This window comes from Ambystoma mexicanum, chromosome 1p (assembly GCF_040938575.1).
Source record: "Ambystoma mexicanum isolate Mex_15411 chromosome 1p, UKY_AmexF1_1, whole genome shotgun sequence".
Taxonomy (NCBI): Eukaryota; Metazoa; Chordata; class Amphibia; order Caudata; family Ambystomatidae; genus Ambystoma; species Ambystoma mexicanum.
The window spans coordinates 390,917,218-390,941,557 of NC_090921.1; the positions used below are offsets into that span (position 1 = coordinate 390,917,218).

General features: G+C 49.4%; 1 protein-coding gene across 7 annotated transcripts in view; it reads left to right on the top strand.

The window, feature by feature from the left end:
- LOC138570837 (serine/arginine repetitive matrix protein 2-like) overlaps window positions 1-24,340 on the top strand; it is a 638,877-nt gene that overhangs the window by 271,087 nt on the left and 343,450 nt on the right. The gene's annotated exons all lie outside the window — the stretch shown is intronic.

Consider the following 24,340-nt stretch of genomic DNA (forward strand, 5'->3'; position numbering starts at 1 on the left):
TCAATGTTGCCAGCACACAGGAAATAGCTAAGGTTCATGATAGAGGACAGGCACTAACAATTCAAGCCCCCCCCCCCACCCCCTCGGCGCCAAGGGTATTTACAAAGGTCCTGGCAGTAGTGGCAGTACACCTGCTCAGACTATCCGTCCCGGTTTACCCTTACCTCGACGATTGGCTCATAACAGGGGACTCTTACGACACATGCTTTTTGAACACCCAGTAGACCGTAGACCTTGTTTTCAGTCTAGGATTCTCTATCAACGAGAAAAAGTCCAGTGTAGTCCCCAGTCAAAACTATTTCTGGGGGCTCAAATCCGGACAAAGGACAGCCTTGTCTTCCCCACCAACAAGAGGGTTCAGAACATGCTTTGTCAGATCACTCAATATATAGCTAGTCTGGAGGTGACAGTACGCAAAGCCATGTGGCTGCTAGGTATAATGGCGTCATGCATATACTTGGTTCCCCACACACACCTGCGCATTCATCCCTTGCAAGAGTGGCTCAACAGCCAGTGGTGTCAGGGCAGCGGACAATGGGAAGATCTGGCAGTTGTCTCGCCAGCCCTTGGTCTCTACCTGCAGTGGTGGTCGACGGGAAACCTCTTTAAGGGGGGGGGGGATTCCTTCACCACCCCCGCAGTGGAAGCCAATCTCGTGACAAATTCATCTCACGGTGTGGGTGCTCACCTGCTTCAGCAGACAGTGCATGGAGTGTGGTCCCCACAAGTACCATCCAACTATATAAATCTGCTAGAGCTATTAGCAGTGTTCAAGGCACTAAAAGCTTTCAGACTCAACAACAAAGGAAGGCAGTTCTGGTTCTGACAAAGCACCACAGCCATGTATTACCTAAACCAACAAGGGGCCACACACTCCCCAGGGCTATCCAAGCTGTCCCAAAACATTTGGATGTGGGCTCTCAAACACAAGAGGTTTCTGTTGTCCAACACGTTCCAGGGGAACTCAATCTTCTGGCAGACGTGCTCAGTAGAGGTTTCCCACTGCCCATACAATACGAATGGCGTCTGCACGAAGACATGGTCTCCAACGTCTTCGCAGAATGGGGCTTCCCAGAGATCGACCTGTTGGCAACTGAGGAGAATGCCCAGTGCCAAGACTACGCCTCCAGGTACTCCCAGAACCGCTCCAAGAGGAACGGACTCTGGATAACATGGTCAGGGGAATGTGTCTTCTCTCCCCTCCCCCCCCTCCCCCCGACTCCCCTACTCATCAAGATAGTGCACAAGATGCACCAGGTAACCAGTCCCCATGTGGGCCCGCCGTCCCTGGTAAGCTCATTTTAATGGAAATGTCCCCCTCCCCACCAGTAAAACTACCCTGCCTGTACAACATGTCTCAGGACAGGGGGGGGGGGGAGACCCTACACCCATGCCCACAAACTCTCAACTTATCAGTCTGGCTCCTGAGGTCGTAGTTTGGACACCTACAGCTCCCTTAGAGATGCATGGACATACTCGGGGAAGCTAGGAAAGCTAACACCCGATATTACTATTCCAGTAAATGGAAATGCTTTGTCATCTAATGTAATACCAAGGGTGTCAATCCCATCGATTGCTCCCCACACACATTGTGATGTACCTAACCCATTTGTTAGACACAGGACTGGTCTTCAATTCCCTAAAGGTTCATCTTGCTGCGCTCTCAGCCTACACCACGTCACAACAGAAAGTGTCATGGTGGAAAATACCAGTTATCAAGGCCTTTATGGAAGGGGTTAAGAGAATCCATCCCCCAATTTCTTACCCAGCTTCTGGATGGGATCTAAATGTGGTTTTAACCAGACTCGTGGGATCTCCCTTTGAGCCAATGCATAAAGCAAGTCTAAAAGACCTTACTTACAAGACGGCCTTATTAGTGGCTATCACTGCTATTCGAAGGGTTAGCGAACTACAGGCCCTTTCTGTCCTAGACCCTTTTGTTACAGTCCACAGGAATAAGGTAGTGCTGCGCGCTCATCCCAGATTTGTTCCTAAATTCATCTCGAAGTTCCATGTGAACCAATCAATCGAACTACCCACTTTCTTCCAGAATCCCAGGAGTATGGCCGAAAGAAGCCTACACACACTAGATGTGCGCAAGGCAGTCATGTTCTACCTGGAAAGAACGAAGCCACTGAGGGGGAAAAAACTAATTTTTTTGTTTCAGTGGCAGCAGGCAGAGAGGGGGGGGGGATCCTGTCTCTAAATCGGCTATCTCAAGGTGGATTGTCAAATGCATCGCACTGTGTTTCTCTCTTGCTAAGAGAGAACTGCCCTTCAAGCCTAGAGCACACATCTCGGGGCACTGGGGCTTCCATAGCATTCATTGCACATTTTACCCTAGAGTCCATTTGCAAAGCTGTAACCTGGAGTTCTGTACACACCTTTACAAAACTCTATTGCCTAGACACTCATTCTAGATATGACTCTCAGGTGGGACAAGTAGTATTAAGACATATTTTCTCTACTGTTCCTTCTCATAACCAATCTACAACTCCGGTTACTGCTCGCTAGTCTATGCACAGCATGTGATTCTAAGCTGATTAACAAGCATCAGAAGACATGCATTACTCACCGTAATAGTATTTCTGATGATTGTATCTGCTTTGATTCACATGTGCCCTTCCTGCCTCCCCGCTCAGGGTGGAAGGAACATAGACGTCTTACTACTTTCTCTCTTTCTGTATTCACTCACAATAGCCTTGGGCTCCCTCATAGCCGAAAAAATACAATCGGAGGGCCGTCGGCGCGTGAGGGATTTTGGGTACACTACACGTCACGAAAGGGATAGTGTTACAGACATGCCTATGCCGACATCCCCTTTCAGTCCCTGAAAGACAATATGCAATACTCTGTGGTTACCACTGGATGTCGCACCATATGCACAGCATGTGAATCTAAGCAGATACAGTCATCAGAAATGCTATTAAGGTGAGTAATGCATGTCATTCCAATATGCATACAATCGGGACCGTCCTATGGCGTCTCCTCGAACGTTGAGGTGGACAGCCAAAATTGCATTATCACTATATATATTGTACGGGATGAAATATTATAGGCGCAATTTATCAATGCCGCTAGACCTCCAGACGGTCTCCCCATAATACCTTTTTTGCCAATTGAATGTGGGAGGTATATCCTTCAAGATGTATTTGTGAGCTATGCATTGTCTCTTGCAAAAGCATAATTGCTGGTTTTTGAGAGATTTTTAAATTCTTGAACCAATATAAGAAGTTCTTAAAACCACATACATTCCAAGATATAATTGCAATTTGATCCTGGCTACCGTCCAAGAGCCAAATCTTTTGGGGTTTGTCAATATGGAACTCATTAAGATCTGCTAGTGTTTGTTTTGGTGGAAATTGGTGATTCTCAGCGAGGGCAATTGGGTCTGTAAGAGCCGATGGACTATCAAGCCCTTCATTGCATAATGCAGAACCAAAGCTGTCAATAACATCCTCTGCTGTTTGGTTGTCTGGTGATTTTTGTTCACTCTAAACTCATCAATTTCCTTGCCTAGTTTGGCTATTAATGCAGTATTGCAGGCTATGGTTTTATATACAACTTCATGGTTGGTCGTGAATCTCCCAGTACGATTGCTCATGGCCCCTATCGAGTAAGTTCAGTATATGGGTCATTAGTGGGAAATTTGCGTCAATGAGAGTCCTCTAACAACGGGGGCCGCGTAATAGCCTCTGCCCTTGGATGCTCACTCTCGATTTTGGGTGTTTGACGCTCCAGTTCCTGTTCCATGAGCTTGATTTGCTTGAACGATTGGAATTAATCAAATCCAATACAGCAGAGCTATCTTTAAATGGATGGACCAGCAACAGGTATATAATCCATGGGAAAAGCATTGGAAGGCTATGGCTGCGTTATTTGATGATTGACCTCTTCATAAGATTGTATAGGATTTACACCTTGCTGATTAAATAAAAAAAACATTTTCTGTGCCCGATCTACGCTGAGTGACAGGCGTAGATGGGTCTAGGGACAGACTTGTGCGCCTGCCTAGTTCTGTCTGAATTGCCGGGGCCAGCATCGAGCAGTCAGCAATTTGATTATCAAAACATTCTACATCATTCATTGATTTTGACCCTTTAGTAGACGGAGAGTCCATATTATTAGCAGGTTTGTTAACATTGTGGTGCATATCATTTACCTTGTGTAAGATAAACGTGGTAGGGTTGCTTGATAAAGATCGAGGGCTAGGCCCATTCACATATGCAGCATGAATTTGTAACATCTTAGTAGCAAGGGCTTCCTCAGTGCATACCAGTAGTAGGACGGAGGTTAATTTAACTTTGCAAAAGGCCTCTTCTTCCAATTGTTTGTCGTCTGAGAAATTAAGTTGGCCAGAATCTTCTAGAATCTTCTAGTTCTACATTTGCGGTGACCATGACAGTAGTATTTGATGGAATCTTATCTTTGAAAAGTTTCCGCCCACTTCTTGAGCCATCAGCCATGCCTTAATGAAAATACCAAACACCTACAATGTGTTTGGTGTGGCAAGCGTAAACAGTTGATTTTCCCTATCCGCTCCAAACAGCCCCACCTCACTTGTTCAGTATTTAATGATCGGATCAACCATCACTATTGCAAGAGTTCATGTGCCTCGTAGCCAGTGGCAATGGCAAACAGGAGCACAAAACAAACAAGTTTATGACAGTACTGAATTTTAGTAAGAAAGTACAATTGGAGCGGACCTTTGCAAATTGTTCGGCCCAGGACTTGAAACACCTCCTTACCTTATGTACTAGAAGCGTGCAAGTCATCTAATGTAAACACATCGCCCCACACCTCCACACCCTAACAGCCCAACACTTTGAATGCGCGCGTGAAATGCGCATGCACCGAAGTAGAAATGGGGCTTCCGGGCAGGTGGGGGGCGGAGCCAAAATGAAAACGTGAGCAATGTATCTGAAAAGGAGAGAGATACATTGTAAAGAAATAAACAATGAGAAGCAAAAACAACAACCAACAGAATACACATTTTGTAAAATCAATACATTTTGATAAAACAAAAAATAACAAAAAGATGGAGAAATGCACCATAAGGATTTGTCACTACCTCCAATGCACATAGTAAACAATTTAGGCCAACCTACAGGAATCAGCACTGCCCATACACAAGTGTCAATTCGCCGCTAAGAGGTGCAATAGTACGGCAGTCTATATTTACTTTGGGAGAGAGTCCGTGTTCACAACGACAGAATGGCTTTTCGCTCCAATTTGGTAGACTGCTCCTTCCTCTTGTCCATGGAGCATCTATGTAGGAAAATAAAACGAAAGTACAGCAGAAAGACGGCGTGGCAGCATTGCAGCCCAACACTTTGAATCACTTTGAATGCGCGCTGGACTTTAGGACTTTTAATTTGTAACCTGGCGAGAGTGAGACCTTTTTCCCACTGTCATGCATTTTTCTGTGATTTGGACTCTGTTTCTTTTCACTGTTAGGCAATGTTTTTATGCAGTACCCTCTCGGGTACTGCATAGAAACACACAACTCTGACTACACACAACTCTGAATACAGGTATAGGAAACCCAACCTTTGGTATAAGTCTGTACTACACCGTTTTGGTAGCGTGTTGAGCAGCCAGGCTTATCTCAAGAGGGGTCAATGTGAGCTGTAGTGGAGTTGCACAGAGATTTAAAACTACAAGTATTGAAATAAACTCTTACACTCAAGGTGTCTTGCATAAACCATTATTAATTTATCAGTTAGAATAATCCTTCTTCAGAAGGGATCAATATAATAGTAACACTCAAATACACTTTATGAAATACACTCTTAATATCTCTAAATCAGTAGATACCCTTTTGGGATGGCCCACAAACACTACCTACACCCTCAGTTGACTTCAATTGCTAGGGTGCTGGGGACGTTAACATATCACTGTTGCATTTAGAATCTGTTAGGCAAAGTTTGTATGCAGTACCCTCTGGGACCACTACACACAACTATGACTACAGTTGTAAGCAAAACAAACCTTTGGTATAAGCCTGAACCACACGGTTTTTGGTAGCGAGCTGAGCAGCCAGGCTTATCTCAAAAGGGAATGTGAGCTTATAATGATGTTACAAAGAGGTCAACAATCGCAAGTATTCATTTCGACACTCTTGGTAAAACACTTCTTAATGTATTACACAGTCAGTTAGAAAACATTCACTAAAATGAGGCAATCAATATCACACAAACGATATACTACAATACTTCACACTAACCGGTTCTGAAACATTTACACTACTTTGAAGGAGGAGCAAAATGGGATAAGTTAATAAAAACTAATATTAGTTACTCTTAAACAGTGCAAATAGTTTGAGTTCACCAGAAGAGTTGATTCAATGTAATAGCAAGGCCAAAGTCAAAAGACTAGAGTCTTGTATAGGTAAAAACGTTTCTAGTATTAAAAGGAAAAGTCTTTGCCACGGTTATCAGTAGTACATGGAAGAAAGGTTAATATGTCGGGTCACAAGCTGATTAGGCCTACAAGTTGCCAAAGTTCCACAAACTTCCGTGGTGAGAGGTAAGTTTTCTCGGTCAGGTTTTCACAGTACCTTATTTTGACCAAAAAGATGCAGCTGAAGACTTCTGTTCCTGACAGTTCCTGCAGATCTCACTGTTCCTGAGCCTCAGTCGTGGGGATACGAGGGAGGACATCTGGGGACTCTTGCACTGCACGGGGACTGGTCGCAAAGCTGGAAAACTGGCAATTCTTCGAGTTAGGTAGCTGTCTTCAGGCACACAAGCTGGTGTCCTTCTCCCTGGCTATTCAGTTTTCTGCAGCACTCTGAGGAAACTACAACCAGCTCCGAGAATGATGTCCAGGTGGCTTACGATTTGATTGATCCTACCAACTCAAAGGGAGATGTCATCCTTGCAGGAGCTTCTTTGTCGATGCGAACTTGGCGATTCGGACCTGCAGCAGGGCTCCACCGGGCAAACCAACGGTCCTGTAGTTGCAGCAGCTGTCCTCTTCCAGCTCGTCTTCGGTTCTTTCGTTCCAGTGGTCGACTCTGCCTTCCAAGCCAAGAGACTCAGCTTTTAAACAGTTTTCTCCCATTCATTCCAGCCTAGCTGCCACTCACTCAGCAGGGTGGCTGTCCTTGTCGGACAGTCAGCCAGCCAATCACGCCAGAGTGCCTTCAGGTCTCCTAGGAGACTACGCACAGGGAATTCTGGGCACCTCCCTCACTTCCAGCCCACCCCAGGCACTCTGGTGCCAGAGGCGGTCTTCAGTCCTGAAGCCCGTCAAAGGCATAGAAACAAAGGGACCAAACCTGGTTTTGCGCGCAGGGTCAAACTCTAGAAGGACCTTTCCAAAAAGAATTGGCAAAAAAAGACGACCGGGACCTGTTTAAACAAAGGGGGCTCAGGCGCCATCTTGAAAAACATGGCTCTCACGATTTATAGCTACCGGTGTGCGCAGTCGGGAAAAATCATGGTAGTTTGTTGTAAAACCACTGCCACCAGCCATTTTGAGAGGAAAAGGGTCGCAGGGGACTGCTACATGAGTTTCTATACTTGGGGGATACTAGGTAACCCCTCCAGTACTCTATTGGAAGATAGTGTGTGCTGGGTCTAGGAATTTAAAAAGACTTGTAAAGTCAATTTAACTTTACTTTCTCTGGGGAAACAGTAGTTTATCCCAGAGAAGGTGTTTTAAACCTGGGGAGAGCCTGAAAGGCTTTCCTGTGTCACTGCACTGAGGGTGCTGTGTAACACACATGAAAAGATGCCTATGGAGTTGTCTAAAACCCCATAATCTAAGAAAACAAAAGTAAAACACACATCAAAATACATGAGCGAGTGGGGAAAAAGGGCTCACACTCTCTCGAGGAAAAGAAATCAAGTCCTCAAAATCCAGCAAAGTTGCTGGGGGTCTGGAAGGTGAATGGATTAGCACATTTATGAGAATTCTCCCCAACAGACAACAGAATCAGATAGTAATAAGTCAAAGGAAAAAAATAGAAGCTTTGTGAGAGACCACAAATATTCTTAAGCAGGCAAATACTTTTGGATCCCTCCAGAAAGTCATTCAGTACAAAAGGCTAAGCCAAAGTCAATGGGCAAAAGTCTGAGATCTGAAGCACTTCTTGCAGATAAGTAAAAAACGTATTTGCACAATAGTCTTTGAAGAAAAAGAAGAATCCATCAAAACTTGCAACTGGGAAACTTCACTTTCAGTGGCTGTTCAGTGTTTCAGCTCCTTGCGTGTACCACAAATAGCAACATCGCAGTTCCTGGCTGTCAAGATAACTTTCCTTGCTTCTGGGATTCTGCACTCTATTGAGGCTCAGGCATAGTCAGTCCTGCTTCCTGGGAGTCCGGAGGATCTTCCTGGAGTTCTTGGCCATCTTAAAAGCAACGCACACAATCTGGTGTTCCTCTCCCTGGCTATACGGTTTCCAGCAGCAACTCTGGAAATTCAACCAGCTCCGAGATGGATGTCCAGGTGGCTTACTTTGGAGTTGTTTGGTCCCACCAACTCAAAGGGAGAAGTCATCCTTACAGGGGCTTTTCTGTCGATACAAATTTGGAGTTTCAGCAAAGCAGCAGGGCTTCACCGGGCAACCCAACGGCCCAGGAGTTGCAGTAGACGTCCTCTTAAAGTGCTTCTTTCGGTTCCTTCATCCAGTGGTCAACTCTGTCTTCCAAACCAAAAGCCTTGCCTTTTATTCAGTTCTCTGCCATACATTCCATCCTAGATGTCAGTCACCCAGCACAGTGTCTGTCCTTGCCGGACAGTCAGCCGGCCAATCATCACAGAGTGCATTTGGGTCTCGTAGGAGACCAAGCACAGGGAGTTTCGGGCACCTCCCTCATTTCCTGCCCCCACCAGACACCCTGGAGCCAGAGGCGGGCTTCACACGTGAATCCCGCCTAAGGCAAATTGAACAATGGGACCTAACCTGGTTTGGCATGCCGAGTAAATCTCAAGAAGGGCCTTTCCCCAAAGAAATGGTGAAAAAAAAGACGACCAGGGGCCATTTTGACAAAAATGGCACTCTTGGGTGCTTTACTGCAGCTGGGAATGCAGCGCGCGGTAAATGCACACCACAGTAGCTAAAAGTAAACTACTGCCGCCAGCCATTCATCGAGGAAAGGGTAACATAAAAATGTTACATGAGAAGCTAGACAAAGAGGATGCTAGGTAACCCCTCCAGCACACTTTTGTAAGATGGTGTGTGCGGGGTCTAGAAAGTTACAAATATAAGTAAAGTCAATTTCACTTTACTGCTCTTGGAAACAGTCTTTAGCGAAGGTATTTAAACCTTTGGGAAATCTTAGACTTCCCTGTGTCACTGCACTGAAGGTGCCATGCGACACAATGTAAAAGATGATGCCTATGGAGTTTGTCAGACTCCACAACCAAAAGAAACAGTGTTCAAAGTCACAATAAAATACATGCTAGTGGGAAAAAGGGTCTTAGTCTCTCCAGGATACAAGAATCAAGTCCTCAAAATCCAGCAAAGTTGCTGGAGGTCTCTAAGGTGGAAGGAATTAGCACATTTCTGAGAATTCTCCCCAACAGCCAGTCCATGGGAACGAGAATGCGTCCCTTTGAGAGTCGGGTTGTGGAATCCTGCTCGCAAATTTCTTCCACTGCTTGTTGCCCTGAGTGGCGAATACGTCAAGAGGAGGATGGCACCACACGGTGAAGATTCTGGATATCTGATTGTTGTCCAGTTGCCATTCGTGGGACTGGATAGAGTCCCTGCTGAGGATGTCCGCTTCTTGGTTGTGTATCCCCAGGAGGTGCAACACAATGTTGTTGTGAATGGACCAAATGGCTTGTGCTTCGAGACAGTGAGTTTGACCTAGTTCTGCCTTGTTTGTGCAGGTAAAACAGTGGTGGTATTGTCCGTGAGGATTCGCACTACTGAATTTATGATGAGAGGAAGGAAAGACTTCAGGGCCCAATGAACCACATGCAGCTCCAGAAAATGTATGTGAAGGTTGGATTCTTTGGGAGTCCACAGGCCTTTGACTTTGTGCTTGCCTAGGTGAGCTCCCCAACCCGCCAGCGAAGCATCGGTTACTATAGCGAGATGGTGAGTAGATTCTACTTGGGGCATCCCTTCCGAGATATTGTCGAACTGCCCACCACTTCCATGAATTTGAGAGCCGGAGTGATGGTTATTTTGTCTGACCAGGACTTGTGTTTGGGACCATCAGCCTGAAATTAGGTACTCGTGGAATGCAGAACATTGTCCCCAGTAGAGCCATGTATTTGCGCACCGTGATTTGTTTGTTCGGAGTGAAGGAATTTGTTAAAGTATTAATTTTTTCACTCTGTCAGTTGAGGGTTTGACCAGGCCTTGTCCCGTGAGAAATTGTGCGCCCAGGAACAACAAACCTTTTGATGGAAATATGCAAGATTTTGCGTAATTGATTGCAAATACCAACTGTTGGAGAATAGCTTCTGTTTGTTTCAGGGAAACTGTGTTAGGCAAGATTGTATGCAGTAAATCTGTGGGAGACTGCACCAGCCATGTCCTCTTGGCAATAGTTTACTCAACCTTTGGTATAAGCATGTACTACACAAGTTGGTAAAGTGACCGAGCAGCCAGGCTTATCTCAAGAGGGGTTAATGTGAGCTGTAGGGTTGTAACAGTTTCACAGTGACAAGTATTCAAACAAACACACTCAGGTTTTCTTGATTAAACAAATCATTTAACCGTCAGTTGAATAAGTCTTCCTTGGGGCAGAAAAAAAAGAAAGAAAAACAAAATAAGCCTTCCTTAGAAGGGAGAAATTATATAACTCTTAAAATATTCTTCAAGAATACACATTCCCAGTTTCAATAAATCAGTAGATACCCATTTGGGATGGAACACAAGATACGTCCTACACCCTGAGGTGACATAAATAACTAGGACACTGTGGACATTAATATATCACTAGTACATTTAGAGCAATACTGAGTTTGGTGTCAAAAGAAAAGGTTAGGGAATAACAGAATGGTTAAAAATTATTCTTAAGTAGGTAAGTACTTTTCAACCCCCCCAATGAAAAGTAAATGAACCCTTTACCAGCTACACAAGTTATAGAATGTGTGACCTTTTGGAGGGATAGTTGAAGCACAGAGTCAGAGGTTAGAGTATTTCAGGGAGCCAGGACAGCCAATGTCAATTGAGCAAAACATCTAGGTGAGCTGAAGTACTTCTTGAAGTTAAGTAAAAAGTCTTGCACAATGTTTTAGAAATCTTTGTAGAAAATTAAATGACTGTTGGGGCACAAGCTGGAGGGGGCTTGTGAGGGGCAAAGCTGCACCAACTCTGCAAAAGGACCCAAGACAAGTTTTAACTGAGCGCTTGCAAGGCTAAACAACAAGAGCTAAGTACCCCTTAGTTTTACAGTACCTTAGGTCTGAAGAAATTGGTTCCAGCTGGCTTCTGTTACTGTTGGAGGTCTGCAGATCCTGTTCCTGGGCCTCAGTCGTAGGGACAAGAGGGAGGACATCTGGGGACCCATGCACTACGAATTGAAGGTCCGCGTCAGCAAAGAGCAAACCTCAGATCAGCAGCACTTCGCAGTTACAGCTTCTCACAAATCGCACCACTGCGGTTCTCGGATACCTTATGGACTTTCCTCGTATCTGGGGTCCATCACTCTGTTGAGGTGGCTCAGGCTTGGTCAGTCCTGCTTCACGGGAGTCCGGAGGATCTTCCTGGAAATCGAGTCCGACATAAAGACAACACACTCGATTCTGGTGTCCCTCTCCCTGGAAATCGGTTCCTGCGGCAGCAATGGAAGTACAGCCAGCTCCGAGAGGATTTCAAGATGGGGTCGTTTTGGGGTCGATTGGTCCCACCAACCCAAGTGGAGAAGTCGTCCTTTTCATGGCTTCTCTAGTTGAGGCGAATTCAGAGCTTCAGCACTGCAGCAGGGCTCCATCGGGCAAACCAACGGTCCAGGAGTCCCAGACGGGTCTCTGACTTAAAGCCTTAGTGGTGGACCCTCTGTACCTATGTATCTCCGATGTGCAAAGGACAAAGTAATCCTATCCACCAATCTTCACTATATCAAAAGTACCATCATAATTTCATCACCCTGCCTGAATTTTGTAAAAAAATGTTCAGAACACTACCACCCGAGCAGAGAAAACTCTGCACTCCCTGGATTTAAAACGGGTATTCAAATATTATCTGGACCAGACAAAATAATTTAGAACAGCGAGACAGTTCTTTGTCGCCTTTGGCCCCTCAAACAAGGGGAAAGCCATCACAAAATAAGGCATCGCAAGGTGGATATCCTCAGCGATTTCATTCTGCCACGCAAAGGCCAACCGGCCACTGCAGCTAGGGTGCATTATACGAGGGCCACAGCTGCCTCCAGCGGCTCTGGTTGGGAATGCCCATCAAAGACATTTGCCTGGCGGCAACATGGGCAGTGCCTCACACATTTACTAGGCACTACTGCCGACAACATCATCACACGGACGATGTGCAGATGAAACGAGCAGTCCTTCAACGGCTGTTCCAGTAAGGTGAGCCCTGCAGCTTCCGGTGTTTTCTTGTACTTGCGTACATATTCGTCTCGCTTGAGCAAAAAAAATGCAAATGTTTCTAAACTCTGTTTGGCTGGTTTGTCTCCTCCTGACATATATACTGCTATAAAATCTATTCACAGCATGTGAATCCATGAAACATCCAATGCTGGAAAAGGGAGTAGTTTCTTACTTGTGACTCCATTTCTCCAGCTTTGGTATCTTTCATGGATCCACATGCGCCCTCCAGCCTTCCCCTCCATGCAAACATCCCCTACATGGGGGTTATCCTCCAGCTGGAGTGGTTAAAATCTGGGGGGGAAGCTGCTGGGGTGGAGCTATACACCTGACGTCCCATTGGTGGGTTCCAAAAGCACCCACAACGTTGATGGGAAACTCAAGGTGTCAAACTTTTTGCATAACGAGAAGTACTAAATTAAAGTAACCAGGGATTCCCATCTTGACTGGGAATATGCACAGCATGTGAATACATGAAAGGTACCAACGCTGGAGAAATGGAGTTACAGGTCAGAAACTACTCCCTTAACCAATATTGTGTGTGCATATTTGTTAAATAACATTGTTTTCTCCAGCATGGGGTCTGGCATGGATTCACATGCTCATGAATATTCCCCGTCGTCAGGCTGGGAATCCTCGGTAAAGAAAAAACCAGTATCAGTTTCGTTTCTGATCTGTCTTTCGTAGTAATAACCAATCACTGGTCTCTGCGTTATACTGACCACAGCCAATGACTGCCCTCTACCTAAGCACCGCCTCTGGCAGCCATCTTCAGATTTTTACCGCACGTTCATGTGTTGGGATCCTCGTGCTATTGCTCTCGAGCGTTAGTGCTATTTTTTCGCGCTTTTTCACAAAAACTTCGATTCTTTCGGTCAAAAGAGCCTCAAGCTCCACCGATCCTACATCCGATCAACGGGGACCCGTGTCGGATTCATCTGTGCCCCTCAAGGGTGAAGATTTCGTCGAGCTACACTTCGGAGGACTCCAGAAGCTTCTCAGGCCCGGTCTCGGAGATGGCCCAGGAGAAGGGAAGCTCGACGCCCGGAAAGCTGTTCAGGGCCTGCCCTGGATGCCAGCTGCAGAACGTCTTCAAGGAGGACGAACACTCTTTCTGCCTTTACTGCCTTCATGGGGACAAGACGCACGTGGAGAAGGACTGTGCGTTTTGCGGCAACATGTCGGAACGGACCATGAAGGACCGCCATCAACGTCTCGCCAGCTGGCTGGAGGGTAAGAGCCCGTCTGGCGAGAAGAAGAAGAAATCTGAGCGGTCTTCTAAGACCTTTGAGGGCGCCCCGGCGACGGGGGCCCAACATAAGGCCAAGCACCGCGAGTCCGCTGGCACCGGGAGCGCCGAAAGGTCGGGCTCTACGGGCGCCAGGCAGGGCGCACCCTCCCCGGCACCATCAACCACGAGCCAACGCTCTGGGTCGGGTAAGAGGAAGGCCGAGCACCCGGCGAAGCTCCTGGAGAGACCCCGGTCGAGCTCTAAGGCAGAGGAGGAGCGTGGCAGTGCCCCCTCCCTCAAGGATAAGGCGGTGAGCGCACCTAAGGTGGTGAAGGCCTTGATCCATTCGACCAAGCCCTCTATCGAAACGGTCGCGGCGGCCCTGGCCCAGCCTGTGGAGGCTGCACCAGTGGTGGCGGCCTCGGGGCCCAGAATCTCCCTGCCTCCTCGGAGGGAGTCTTCTTTCGTGCCCATCGATAGGACCCCCGTGAAACCCTCCGTGGGGAAGAAGGGGGGGCAGGGCGTCGTCGTAGATTCGGCCTCAACCTCAGAAGAGGAACTGATCGAGGTCTTAAGCCACGGCCTAGGCGTGGAACAAGACCAGCCCGTCGGAATGGGCCCCGACGCAGGTGACGACGACGACATCGTCGAGGATACCGATGGGGCCCCTGCTCGCCCGTCGGATTCCCCTCTGCCAGCGCCGCAAGACAACTCAGCGGCCATTTTGTTGGCTATACAGTCCTTATGCTCCGAGATAAGGACGAGACTACCGTTACCGACGGAGGAACCTCTCCCGTCGGGGGATCCAGAACCGGGACCTTCTGGTGTTCCCCCTACCAAGAAAAGAAGGATTCATCCACCGCCTCCTTTTCAACCGTCGCGCCCCGTCCAGCCCTCCTCCCCGTCCACCCGAGGGGATGATACGGGGACTGACACGGCAGCGACGGGTACGGACGACGAGGCATACGACGAGGATTTTCCGTCGTCGCCTCCCACCAGGGCTTCTCCGCCCGACGAGATTGGATCGTTCCACTCAATGATCGCCAGGGCATCCGAGCTTTTCCAACTCTGCCCTGAGGAGAAGAAAAAGGAAGGCTTCCTTTACCAACGGCGCGAGACCAAGAGGAAGACGGTCCTCGCAGTGCCTCTGTTGGACGACATTTGGGATGAGGGCCTTTCCCTCCTCAAGAACCCTTCCACGACGCCAGCGAAAAGAGACCGGTACGAGAAAAAGTACCGGGTCCCGGACTCGGCCCCCCTATGCCTCCGGGCGCAGCCTACCCCGGACTCCGTCGTCTCCGCGGCAGCCAGGAAGAAAGCGGGGGGGGGGTGCGGCCTCCACGTCGACTTCCCCGCCGGACGGCGAGGGAAAGAAATTGGATGCCATGGGACGCAGAGTCATCTCGTCGGCGGCGACGACGATTAAAGCGGCCAACGCCTTGGCTATCGTGGCCCGCTACGACAGGGAACTCTGGTACAAGATAGCTCCCCTGCTGGATTTTCTGCCGGACGACAAGAGGGCGGAGGCCCTTGAGATCCTGCAGGAAGGTGAGGTGGCCTCGGACCACGCCATCACCGTGGCGACGGACATCGCCGACACTGGGTTCCGCCAGATGGGCAACGGCGTTTGCCTTCGACGTCGCGGATGGCTCAAGGCTACGGACTTTCGGCAGGACGTCCAGACCAGGGTCCTGGACATGCCCTTCGACGGGAACAACCTGTTTGGGAAGACAGTGGACGATTCCCTTCAGGCCATCAAGGCGGATACTGAGACGGCCCGGGCCCTTGGAGTACTGCAGCAACGGCGGACGCCCTTTCGGAGCGGCGGAGGCAAGGGCGCCTCCAAAGGTTCCGGCGGCGGTTTCGCTTCCTACCGTCAAGCGGCCCGCTCGTCGTCGCAAGAGGCCTACAGAGGACGAGGCAAGTCTGCGTCCAAGCAGGATTGAACCGGCCGTGGGGTCGGGCCCCCACCGAAGCACCCCGGTGGGAGGCCGGCTGGCGGGCTTCGTCAGCGTGTGGGAGTCCATCTCCACCGACCGTTGGGTGCTGGACGCCCTGGCCCGGGGCCACGCGCTCGAGTTTCAAAGAAGGTGCCCGCGCGTCCCCCCCGTGGCCAGGAAAGAACTTCACGTCCCTCAACTTCTCCTGGAGGTAAAGGCGATGCTCAGAAAGGGCGCCATCGAACTCGTCCCAAAGAGGCTTCGGGGCTCCGGAGTCTACTCGCGTTACTTCCTCGTGAAGAAGAAGACGGGAGGATGGCGCCCCATCCTGGACCTGCGACGCCTGAACAAGTTCACCAAGGCGCAGAAGTTCCGGATGGTCACCCTCCAGCACGTCCTGGGTCAGCTGGAGGAAGGAGACTTCCTATCGTCGTTGGATTTGGAGGATGCCTACTTCCACATTCCCATCCTAAAGGGGCACCGAAAATTCCTCAGATTCGTGGTCCAAGGGCGTCATTACCAGTTCAAAGCCCTTCCCTTCGGACTGCGGTCGGCACCCAGGGTTTTCACCAAGTGCCTCGCACCGGTGGCGGCGCAGCTGCGCCGCGAGGGGATTCACGTCTACCCCTACCTGGACGACTGGCTCATCCGCGCCAAGACGAGGGAGCTCGCCGTGGTCCACACGGCAAGGACCGTCCAACTCCTCACGGACCTGGGATTCTCCGTGAACTAGGCCAAATCCCACCTGGTGCCCGCGCAAGTCGCACTGTTTCTGGGAGCGAGGCTCGACACAGTGTCCCTTCTGGCCTCCCCGTCGGAGGAGAGGACCAGGACCATCCTGGGCAAGGTGCAACGGATGTTGGTGGCCGACGCGGCCAAGGTGAGGTCCATCAAGTCCCTCCTCGGGATGATGTCTTCCTGCATCTACCTCATTCCCATGTGCATGCTCCGGATGCGCCCGTTGCAAGAGTTCCTGGATGCGCACTGGATCCAGACGACGGGCAGCTTCGAGGAAAGGATCAAGCTCGACGAGAGTTTCCGACGAGCGATACGGTGGTGGGGCACCCGCGCGCATCTGACGGCGGGCATGGACTTCCAGACCCCAGCCCACCAGGTGACTGTGACCACGGATGCCTCCCTAGAAGGGTGGGGAGCGCACACCGAAAATCTGCACGCAAGGGGACTCTGGCTCCCGACGGAGAAGTCCCTGCATATCAACGTCCTGGAGCTCCGTGCAGTGTTTTGGGCCCTCAGGTCCTTCCTTCCGTCCCTCAAGGGCAAGGTGGTGAGGATCTTCACCGACAACACCACCACCATGTTTTACATCAGGAAACAGGGCGGAACCAGGTCCCCAGCGCTGTCCAAGGAGGCGCAGGACCTGTGGCATTGGGCCGTCGCCCAAGGGATTCTTCTGGTGCCGTTTCATCTGGCAGGGATAAAAAACACCATCGCCGACTCACTCAGCAGGGAGCTGCGCTCGTGCCACGAGTGGGAACTACGGCAGGATCTGGTGGATCGCCTCTTCCGACGGTGGGGCACACCCCAGATCGACCTGTTCGCGACGGCGACGAACACCAAGTGCCGGAGGTTCGCCAGCAGGTTTCCCCAGACGAGGAGCATGGGCGATGCTTTCTCGTTCCCCTGGGAGGGCCTGTTCCTCTACGCGTTCCCTCCCTTGCCTCTGCTAATCCGGCTCGTCAACCAGCTCAAGAGGTCACGGTGCAGGATGATCCTCGTCGCACCTGCGTGGCCGAGGCAGATATGGTTCCCGGACCTTCTGGACTTGTCGGCGTCCCCGCCAATCAAGCTGCCGGCGGACGCGGATCTACTCTCCAGGGAAGGAGGCGCCATCCTCCACCACGACCCGAAGTCGCTGAACTTGCAGGCCTGGCTCCTGCAGCGCTAGAGTTTGGAGGATACGACATACCGGCCGATTGCAGAGAGGTTCTTGCAAAGGCCAGGGCGTCCTCGACTCTTAAATGCTACGGACACAAATGGAAGAGGTTTTCTGTCTGGTGCCACGCACAGAAGATTAACCCTCTACGGATTACGGCTCCCCAAGTGCTGCCGTACCTGCTGACGCTGGCCAAAGCTGGTCTGGCACACGCGTCCATCAAGATTCATCTTGCTGCGATCTCCCGATACACCAGAACCACGGGCCGGACGTCCTTGTGGTCTCATCGTCTGGTGAAAGAGTTCATGAAGGGACTGTTCAGATCGTTCCCGCCGGTGAAGGCTCCGGCCCCGGCGTGGGAGCTCAACGTGGTGCTGACCAAACTCATGGGACCTCCGTTCGAGCCTCTGCACTCGGCCCCGTTGAAGTTTCTATCGTGGAAAACAGCTTTTCTCGTGGCCATCACCTCCGCACGACGAGTGGGAGAGATCCAGGCCCTTTCCTGCAAGGCCCCGTACTTGACTTTCCACGACACGAGGGTAGTGCTCAGGACGCACCCCTCCTTCATGCCCAAGGTACCGTCGGACTTTCATCTCAACGAACCCTTGGTGTTACCTGTGTTCTTCCCGTCGCCTTCGTCGCCGGCTGAGAGGACTTTGCACTCGCTGGATGTAGCTAGAGCGCTGAAGTTCTACGTGGACCGCACGAAAGGTTTTCGGAAGACGTCACAACTCTTTGTGAACTTTGGACCTGTCAATCAGGGGAAGGCTCTCTCGAAGGCTTCCATCTCCAGATGGCTCTCCGGCTGTATCATGTACTGTCACCGGTTGGCAAACCGACCGCTGCCTGGCCGTCCGAGAGCCCATTCCACCAGAGCGATCGCAGCTACCACGGCGTTCCTATCTGGTGTGCCCCTGCTGGACATATGCAGGGCTGCTACGTGGAGGTCGACGCACACCTTCACGAAATTCTACTGCGTCGACCGGGATTCCAGGGAGGAGTCCAGGGTCGGCCAAGCAGTGCTGCGCAACCTGTTCGCCTGAGGTGAGCCTGGTGAGGAGGTAAGATGCTTAATGTTGAGTTGATGTGATGCTTAATGTTGAGCCTTTGCCACCTCCCGTGGTTGTGCATGTGTGTACTGCTATGTATTCTTTATTCATGAGCATGTGAATCCATGCCAGACCCCATGCTGGAGAAGGAACAAGTTACTTACCTGTAACTGTTGTTCTCCAGCATGGGTCTGGCATGGATTCACATGCGAACCCTCCCGCCTACCCCTCTGCGGCTCTTCACTTGGTCATACTGCCACTTCACGTGCTTCCAAATCTGAAGATGGCTGCCAGAGGCGGTGCTTAGGTAGAGGGCAGTCATTGGCTGTGGTCAGTATGACGCAGAGACCAGTGATTGGTTATTACTACGAAAGACAGATCAGAAACGAAACTGATACTGGTTTTTTCTTTACCGAGGATTCCCAGCCTGACGACGGGGAATATTCATGAGCATGTGAATCCATGCCAGACCCATGCTGGAGAACAACAGTTACAGGTAAGTAACTTGTTCCTTTTAAAATATTAATATTTAAGTTTTAGAGTAAAAGTAAATCTTTTCCGGACTCTTCTCCAGTTCCCCCTGTATGTTTGACAGTTTGTTTGTATGTAGATTTGTTGTCATATACAGTCACCAGAGGTTCTTAAAAAGCATTGAATGACTTAAATCAAAAAAGAGCAAATTGAAGTGATGCAGTAAAGCTGGAACCAAGTCACAAGTGATATTTCCCAGCTTCAGCAGTCCAATTCTTAAGAGTGAGGCCTTGTGCCTAAATGTCACAAGGCTTCTCCCCAGAATATATCTGTAGCAGGTAAATTACTTGTGTTGGTGATTGTTCAAAAGAAGAGATGCAGCAAAATTACTGGGTAAGTAAAATGTGTTCTTATCTTTCAGGTTTTACTACTCTGGTTCGACGACCAAAATTAAGTGGAATGGAAGGATACATAGAGGTTTATTCTCAATGTTATCCTATGGAGGACAGGGGGGTAGCCAAATAGGTTGTTTACTTACCACCCTAACTAAACATTTTCCAGATGGCTGGATGGGTTGACTGGGTGTTGCTGGAAGTTGATTTTTGCTGCTGTCGATTCTGGTGAGAGGTATCCAGGATCTGCGGGGCAAGCATTGTTCAGGTTTGGTCGAGGAGCGGAGTGCAACCCTTGGCGAAAAGCAGAACGCACCAATGAAGACCTCTTCAGAACACTTCACAGAGGTACGGGGAGGTGAATTCCAGCGACGGCCATAACACATATATGATTGCCGGTGTCCTTCCAGTTGCGTTTGTAGAAGTCCTTCCAGGACATGATGCCTTGAGGCTGAAATATGTCAGGAAAACTACTTGCCGCAAGCTGGCGACCACCGAAGTTCCGGCTGCAAACATGGAATGGCGATGGTTCAAGCGTGGTAGCCGACCCTAGAGTTGGACAGTCCACTGGGTGGTCCAGGGACACTTCCAAAGACTCAGTACGGCTGGATCTTCGAACCTGTCAAGACTGATTGGCCCACCAGTACAAGGGTTGAAGCACTGCACAGGGCACTCGCAGATGAGGTAGTCCGCAGGAAGGGATGCTGGGCCTCTTCAGGCATCTTCTTTGTATCTTCAGTTGGCTGTTCTTCTGAGGATTTCACATCTCTAATGCTGATCTGAAGAAATGGCTGCAGAAGTCCTCATCCTATCCAAAATACAGCCTGGAAGCAAGCCCGATCTCACTCATGTTAAGGATCTGCACCATTCAAACTGCCAGTAGTTGTTCAATCAGGAACAACTATTGGTTTCGCTCATTCCCCACACCTAGGATCTCGAACTCCAAGAATGTGGAATGGGACTAGACCGTGATACCCCCCTTGCTGAGCAACATGCACACAAAGGTATCACTAGGCTGGGAAAGCTGCAGCTTTCCCGGGCAAGCGCAAGAAGTTATATTGAATTTTCTGGCCTGGAAAGGCAGGAAGATGGCCAAAGTACAATCTAAAATCTCTTGCAATGGGCATTTTAGGGAACTAGCCCCGTTTTAGTAGCAATGCATGGTAAACTCAAATGTGCACACTAGAAATCACACCAATTGTAAAAATATAGTCACTTCCACCAGCTTGTCTTTAGGCACATCTAAGAGTAATCAAAAATCCAAAGTGTATAAGGCTAGGGAGGTACAAAAGTAAGGCACAGAAGAGTGGGTGATGAACTAAGGATTCACCTGCTGTGGGTTTGCGATAATGAAGATTAAATAATGTTGCCATTCTGCGAACTTTGAGGACTCAGCCTTACCTTTTAGGCTTCGGCCTTACAGTAGGGTGAGTGGAGACACGTTTTCTCTAGACACGTCTCTTAGGAGAATGCCTTTTCTTTCCTTTCTCTCCTGCTCTTCTTTTTCTCATCTGGTTGCTTCTCAACACCATCATGGAGAGAACTCCTTTTATATTTTGCCTTTGCTGCAACAGGAAGTTTCTGTGGAAAGGCACTCACAAGGATTTAAGCAGTTGTCTCCCTCATGACCACGACAAGGGGCGCTGCAAAGCTTGTAAACGAAAGAAAGGTGCACAAAACGGTGGCCGGCTGACGCTATGCCGTCCGAGTCCCTCTCCTGCCGGCACCTCAGGCGAGAATTCCTCAACAAGCCACGGCTCTGTTTCGGAGTACGAAGACGTTATTGTGGTGTCGGCTGACTCCTTCGTGCCCCGCTAAGCATGCTGTCGGCAGTGCGATGGTGAAATCACACCCTGGTGACAAGGGCCCACATTCTCTTCCAAAGACAAGCACACAAACCCATAGCCTGCTTCGGCATATTAGTCCGAAAAGCCTTTGGCACCTGTAGGCCAGTCAAATGTTTCGGCGGGGCCTACTGAACCTATTACCCAGGGTGCTGCCCCCCAAGTCCTTTCTGGTGCGTTGAAAGACGCGTCGAAACGCGTTTCTTAAAACTCACCCCAAACTCAGGGAGATGAATACCAAAGCTCCTCATGGTTCTGGGCCCACATAAACACTTCTTTGCCTCTAGTGTATTCCCAGGCCTCCTCTCCTTGGCCCAGGCCCTACAACAGCATGCAGACCTTGCTCCTTTTGACTCCGCTTTCCCTATTCCAGAAGCTGCCTCTTCGTCTGCCTGGACTAGAGAAAGGTTTGAACTCTGTATGAATAAGGTATCTGAATTTGACTTTTCAGATACGTTTGATGTCCGTAAGAGATCCCATCCCCTTGATGAAGGTCATAGGCCCTCAAAGTCCTGTAGGCTTCACACTCCTGGGGCTTGCTCTTCTTCTCCTAGGCAGAGATTACCTGATCCCTCTGCAGACATTTTCTAAGATGATCAGGACGATGGTTCCCAAGACCCAGTCTCTCACGATCCAGATGCTTGAACCCTAGCAGATGTCCAGGGAAATTGGCCCACTACACCTGCTCATGAAGCTGAGCCAGATCATATTTTTGTGGACACTCCTTCTGTTTCTCAACCCAGGCAGGCTTCCCCCATTGATGACCAGATGCTGTTTGCTACTTTTCGAAGGAAAGTAGCAGATTGTTTTAAAATGGTCACCCAGGAGGCAGTACCTGATCCAGACTTTGTTGAGGATATCCTCAAGGAAAAAGTTCATGTCAGCCAAGGTATCCTGCTGCTTCTGTTTAAAAGCGTATTGCCCCCTCCTTGCTTACGCCCTCTTACTCGGGTGGTTAATCCATGGATGGAGATTCTTCGCCCTGCCCCTTCTGATCCACTCTATATTTGTCCCGGACTTCCAAGTCATTACTACAATGAGAAAATGTGTCTTCCTAATTGCCCCCCGACAAAGACTGCAAGAAACGATATGCCCTGTGAAAACGCATCACTACTTCTGTGGCTTACAGCACCTGCATTGCACACAATACTACTCTTCTTGCTAGCTTTAGCGATGTCCAATGTGGACTGGTGCAAGAGGGTCTACAGAATGTACTAGAGCCTACAGGGTCTCAGCTACTTTAGGTGGTGCATGAGGGACGTCAAGTTACATATACAATATTGAAGAACACGCTTGACTCCCTGGAGACTGCAGGCAGGGTGTTGGCCGAAGGTACTCTCTTGAAGCACCATGCATGGCTTAAGAATTCCAGGTTTAAGCCTGATACCCAGGCCTCACTCATTGAGAAACCTATCAAGAACCTTGCCCTCTTCGGCATGTTGGTGGACAACACCCTTCAGACCACGAAGGAGCATAAGACGTTCAAGTCTCTTAATCAGATCTCGGCCAAGCCATATGTACAGCGCAGGGTCTTCAATACCGGCTGGTCCTTTCGTGAGCAGTCTTTTCCCTGCTCCGCTCAGGGTGCCTGTGGGTCTGGGGGGGGATCTTCCTGGTATTCCGGCCAGGGAACATCCAGCATCTTCCAGACCCCTCAACAAAGGGGATTTCGGTGTGGCAAAGATAGGGCAAGAAATGCTGCATCCAGACAGAGGCTCTGTTGCCCCTGCCAGCAAATGACTCAGGTACCCTCCCATACTTCTCTAGTAGGAGGACGTTTAACGTGCTTCACCCACGCATGGCAGAGAATAACCTTAGACCAGTGGGTGCTCAAGACTTTAATCAGTGGCTTTTGTATCGAGTTTCTCCATCTGCCCTGATACCGGAAGACTGTCTACAGAACATCTTCACATCCTCCTGGACGAAGTGATGCTGCAAAAGCGAGCAATCGAGCTTGTCCCAGATTGTTGGGTAAACAAGGGTATTTATTCAATATATTTCTTGGTACACAAAAGGATCTAACCATGCACCCTGTATTAGACCTGTGAACAAGTACGTCAAGCCTCAAAAGTTCAGGATGACGATTCTGCAGGTGGTAATCCCATTGCTGAAGCAAGAGGATTACATGGCCACCTTGGATATGAAAGATGCATGCTTACATATTTCAATGTTGCCTATGGTTAAAGATGGGGCCAGTCGTCTGGTAACCGTACGGAAAGCCATTCGGCTGTTGGGGATGATGGCATCCTAGTTCCACACGCTCATCTGCACATGCGTCTAATGCAGGAGTGGCGCTCCAGCGTTAGGCAAGCGATCATGAGGACCATCTAGTGGTTGTCTCGGCAGCCCTCGTTCAGTCTCTGCAGTGGTGGTTGAACCTTCTGAAGGGGAAATCCTTCACCACCCACGCAGAAGTCCCTCTAACCACAGACACATCCCTGACAGGATGGGGAGCAAACCTTCTACACCAGATGGCGTACGGCATGTGGTCACAATCAGTAGTGAACAAACATATCAACCTGTTAGAGCTACTTGTTGTGTTTAAAACCCTGATCCACCAGTGTATAAGTTTGCCCTTTTTTTCCTGGCTATGCCTCTTTGCACGTCTTTTTATCAATTATTTTGATCAACTCCTTGAATAGAACCCACCACCTGTATCTCAGGCGCTTTCTATGGCAGTTCATGTTGCATGGCAGTTGGATGTAATGCGGAAAGGCCACCTTCAGAGTTATGCTGCTCGTTGCTCGGATTTTCAGGGTCAGCACACTGCGCCAGCTGCCATGCTGACCCAAGATGAGATAGACCTGGGTCATTCATATAAGTACCAGCCCATTTTTTCCCATCATCTAACTAAAGGGTCTTAACCACTTAAACTGAGATCATAAGCCTCTTTATTTCATCCCAAGGTCAGTCACCCCATCCCACTCTACCTCAGGAACCGTAATCTACCACAAAATTAAACTCCGATTTCTGTGTAGCCAAGATTGGAACCCTCACCCCGTCTAA